The sequence below is a fragment of the Triturus cristatus genome, chromosome 1_1, assembly GCF_964204655.1.
Source record: "Triturus cristatus chromosome 1_1, aTriCri1.1, whole genome shotgun sequence".
Taxonomy (NCBI): domain Eukaryota; kingdom Metazoa; phylum Chordata; class Amphibia; order Caudata; family Salamandridae; genus Triturus; species Triturus cristatus.
In genome coordinates, this window is record NC_140579.1 from 598,195,913 (window position 1) to 598,201,353 (window position 5,441).

The window sequence follows — 5,441 nt, forward strand, 5'->3', positions numbered from 1 at the left end:
GTCAAGACCAACCCATTGCTTTCATTAGCAGAAGGTTGACCCCCAGAGAGAAGAATTGGTCAGCTATTGAGAGGGAGTCCTTTGCTGTGGTGTGGGCCCTGAAGAAGCTGAGGCCATACTTGTTTGGCACTCACTTCAAGATTCAGACCGACCATAAGCCCCTCTTGTGGCTAAATCAGATGAAGGGTGAAAACCCCAAACTGCTTAGGTGGTCCATTTCCCTACAGGGGATGGACTTTACAGTGGAGCACCGGCCAGGTACTGACCATGGGAATGCAGATGGTCTCTCCAGGTACTTCCACTTAGGACATGAAGACGAGACTGGTCAAGGCTAGTTTAATGTCCCTGCGTTTGGGGGGGGTTGTGTAGGAGAGTAGGGTCTGCTATCCTATGGTCACCCCAAATTTTTGCTTTTTGCTTCACTGGTTTTTGACATATTGAGGCTGTGGGCCTGCCAATCAGACCCCCAGCCTGCTGTTCTCTCTACTAAATTAAAACTATGCACCCTGGGTGCATAACCAATTGGAAGTGGATCACCCTGTCAGCCCCTGTACCAGTGTACACTAGGTACCCAGGGCATTGGTGTACCCAAGGCCTGCCAGGGGCTGAAGCATGTATTATGCCACCCCAGGCTTGGCCTAACAATTTGACACAACTGGCTGATCACTCAGCTGGGGTAAGTTGGTGTACTCACCTCTTACTTAGGTGTAGTATACCTATACCTAACCTTAAATGGGACACCTGGTAACCTATAAGTCACTCCTATGGCAGGCCTTAACAATCCTGAAGGCAGAGTGCTTGGTTCCATGTGATATGGTGCTCTGGCATGAGCTGAGCCTGTCTGCAGTGGTCGGAACCCCTTCCTTCTACTGTTTCCAGATATCGTCATACCATATACTCTTAAGTGCATTATGAACCTCGCGGTTAAATGCTATCTTTGGTTTGGCTTTATCAAAACATGTCGAGTAAGGTGTCATACGAATTGGAATACTAACCCCTCGCCAATTCTGGTGACGGGGTTAGCATTCCACCCTTCTAGAGGGACACGACATGTACAGTACCTGACACCCGGGTAAAATCAGACATAGCCTCAGCTCCACAAAATGGATGCTGCCACCACAGACACAAGTCTGCCCTCTTGCTGCTGGGAGTCCTTCCAGCTTGGGAGGTGTGGACAAAGGGTTTCCTGCCAGGGGAGGTGCGTTCACCACCCCAGACAGGATTTTGTGTATTGGACAGGTAGGGCTTGAAACAAACCAGACATGCCTGAGGCTCACAAGGAGCCTCGGTGCATATGCCAGTTCAAACCGGTCCTGGGGCACACCAGCGCTGGACCTGGGGCGAGCTGGACAAAGGATTGGGGGTGTAACCACCCCCCTTCCTGGTCCCACCCTTAGGGAGGGACCTAGCAGGTAGTCCGGCCCCTAGAATCCGCTTAAAGGTAGGAGCTGTGTCCTAAGACTTCAGACATCCTGGAATCAACTTGAAACTAAGAAGAAGACGGGAACTTCGACATTCTGCTGCACAGAAGACTGAAGGAAATCTCCCCTGTGGTCAGGGAGTGACCACCTTGCTAACGCAAGCACCATCCAGCGAATCAATGTCTGCTTTGCCGCCGCCTCCCGCCAGAGCCCGAGCCCAGAGACTGACAAGACCTGGACCTCCAGACCTCTCACCGCCCGATCCACAGTCCCTGAAAAGAGGAGACCCGTGGAGGCACCGAGACACGTGGAGCCAGCCATCTTGGAACGACAACGACAAGCTGCAAGCGCAACAACCGAGGCTCCCTCCAAGTTGTGCTTTGGGATCTGAGAAGCCCAACACCCGAGCAGCATCTGCACCAAAGGTGAGCCCTCCAGCATCTCCACGATCTGCGTGGGGCCCTTCTGCATTATGCCACTCGACGTGCCTAACCGGTTGCTGGCCCGCTGGCTAGTGGCCATCTTGGCGACGAACTTCAAGAAATACACCGCTGGTCTGATTGCTCCAGACTGGCCCTTGCTCCCCTCCAAAGGAACAGTCCCTCTGACCTTGCTGGTCAGAACCATCAGCTTATCTTGTTCTCCACAACAATTGCTTTTGCCAAGGCTTGTTTGCTTCGATCAAGTTGCCGACACCACTGACAGCGAGAGCATGCGTGGGACAGCTCGTGAACCGACTCCTGGACGTCGTCGACCTCCAGGGACCACGTGGCTGTAGAGACAAGCTACACCTTTCTTCCTGTTTGCACCCGACATTGCCTGGTACCCACCTGGTGCCACGCTGGTCACTGGCTAGTGACTGTGAACACTGTCCCCTCTGCTTACAGGTATTCTACAACACCGATCCACTCTTGGATCCACCGCATCTCTCCCGGACCGACCGCCTGCAGCATCTTTGTCTTCAGGCTCCACGGAACAGATAGAAGAAACCCGACGCACTTCGACGCCTATGCACCCGCTTCCTATGGGTGAGGTAAAGTTGGCACTCCGGTGCCCAAGTGTAGAGTATCATCTCTAGTGCCTGTGTTTCCAATCTTGAGTTCCTAGTCCATCCGGAAGATCCTCTTTTCAGTAACTTTGTACTTTTTAAGCACCCATTAAAACCTATGGGAGCACGCGTGTGACTATTTGCTCTGCACACGCCCCCCGTGGACCTCCTGGTCACTAACTAAAGTTAGCTCCTTGTAGGCCCAGCGATTCTAGAGGCCCTAGGCCTTTTCCCTTTTCTGTTCGTGGTACTTATACCACTATTTTAGTATATGGTTTGAGCGGCCACCAGGGCCTATCCATATAAAGTGCAACTTCTGTGTATTCTACTGTAATCTTGTTTGACGATTTGTGCTCCTGTGCTCATAAAGAGACTAGGGGTTACTTTGAGAAATAAATACATATATATTTTGAATATATATCTGTGTGGTGTCCTTTCATTGGTATAAAAGGGGGTTACATTGGGTACAACAGCCTGCTTAACACGCTTCACGAGTTTAGCCTCAAAGACTGCTTAGCCTACGCTACCACTAGGGCGGCTAGTCCGAAAAGGTTGACTTACAACCACACCATAAGGGTTGCTTGGCATGGTACAAGGTGGTCACTTTAACTAGTGAACATCATATACCAGGCCAACTTCTCACAGAGCCCACTTACACTGAGGAGCAACACCTTACGCGCTGTGATAAGGAGCCCACTGACACTGAGGAGCGACGCCGTACACTCTGTGATACGGAGCCCACTGACACTGAGGAGCGACGCCTTACACTCTGTGATACGGAGCCCACTGACACTGAGGAGCGACGCCTTACACTCTGTGATACGGAGCCCACTGACACTGAGGAGCGACGCCTTACACTCTGTGATACGGAACCCACTGACACTGAGGAGCGACGCCATACACTCTGTGATACAGAGCCCACTGACACTGAGGAGCGACGCCTTACACTCTGTGATACGGAGCCCACTGACACTGAGGAGTGACGCCGTACACTCTGTGATACGGAGCCCACTGACACTGAGAAGCGAAGCCTTACACTCTTTGATACGGAGCCCACTGCCATTCTGGCACTGAGGAGCGACGCCTTACACTCTTTGATACGGAGCCCACTGTCATTCTGGCACTGAGGAGCGACGCCGTACACTCTGTGATACAGAGCCACTGACACTGAGGAGCGACGCCTTACACTCTATGATACGGAGCCCACTGACATTCTGGCACTGAGGAGCAATGCCGTACACTCTGTTATACGGAGCCCACTGACACTGAGGAGCGACGCCTTACACTCTTTGATACGGAGCCCAGTGTCATTCTGGCACTGAGGAGCGATGCCTTACACTCTTTGATACGGAGCCCACTGTCATTCTGGCACTGAGGAGCGACGCCGTACACTCTTTGATATGGAGCCCACTGTCATTCTGGCACTGAGGAGCGACGCCGTACACTCTGTGAAACGGAGTCCACTGACACTGAGGAGCGATGCCTTACACTCTATGATACGGAGCCCACTGACATTCTGGCACTGAGGAGCGATGCAGTACACTCTGTGATACGGAGCCCACTGACACTGAGGAGTGACGCCTTACACTCTTTGATACGGAGCCCACTGTCTTTCTGGCACTGAGGAGCGACACCTTACACTCTTTGATACGGAGCCCACTGTCATTCTGGCACTGAGGAGCGACGCCGTACACTCTGTGATACGGAGCCCACTGACATTGAGGAGCGACGCCTTACACGCTGTGATACGGAGTCCACTGACACTGAGGAGCGACGCCGTACACTCTGTGATACGGAGCCCACTGACACTGAGGAGCGACACCGTACACGCTGTGATACGGAGCCCACTGACACTGAGGAGCGATGCCTTACACTCTGTGATACGGAGCCAACTGACACTGAGGAGCGATGCTGTGAGAAGTTGGCCTGGTATATGATGTTCAATAGTTAAAGTGACCACCTTGTACCATGCCAAGCAACCCTTATGGTGTGGTTGTAAGTCAACCTTTTCGGACTAGCTGCCGTAGTTTTAGCGTAGGCTAAGCAGTCTTTGAGGCTAAACTCGTGAAACGTGTTAAGCAAGCTGTTTTACCAAATGCAACCCCCCTTTATACCAATGAAAGGACACCACACAGATATATATTGAAAATATATATGTATTTATTTCTCAAAGTATCCCCTAGACACTTTATGAGCACAGGAGCACACATCGTTAAACAAGAATACGTTAGAATACACAGAAGTTGCACTTTATATGGATAGGCCCTGGTGGCCGCTCAAACCATATACTAAAATAGTGGTATAAGTACCCCGAACAGAGAAGGGAAAAGGCCTAGGGCCTCTAGAATCGCTGGGCCTACAAGGAGCTAACTTTAGTTAGTGACCAGGAGGTCCACGGGTTGCGTGTGCAGAGCAAATAGTCACACGCAAGCTCCCATAGGTTTTTAATGGGTGCGTAAAAGTTACAAAGTTACTGCAAAGAGGATCTTCCGGATGGACTATGAACTCAAGATTGGAAACACAGACACTAGAGATGTTACTCTACACGTGGGCACCGGAGTGCCAGCTTTACCTCACCCACAGGAAGCGGGTGCATGGGTGTCGAAGTGCGTCGGGTTTCTTCTATCTGTTCAGTGGAGCCTGAAGACAAAGGTGCTGCAGGCGGTCGGTCCAGAAGAGATGCGGTGGATCCAAGAGTGGATCGGAGTTGTAGAAGACCTGTAAGCAGAGGGGACAATGTTCACAGTCACTAGCCAGTGACCAGCGTGGCACCAGGTGGGTACCAGGCGATGTTGGGTGCAAACAGGAAGGAAGGTGTATCTTGTCTCTGCAGCCACGTGGTCCCTGAGGGTCGACGACGTCCAGGAGTCGGTTCACGAACTGACCCACGCAGGCTCTCGCTGTCGGCGGTGTCGGCGACTTGATTGAAGCAAACAAGCCTTGGCAAAAGCAATTGTTGTGGAAAACGAAAT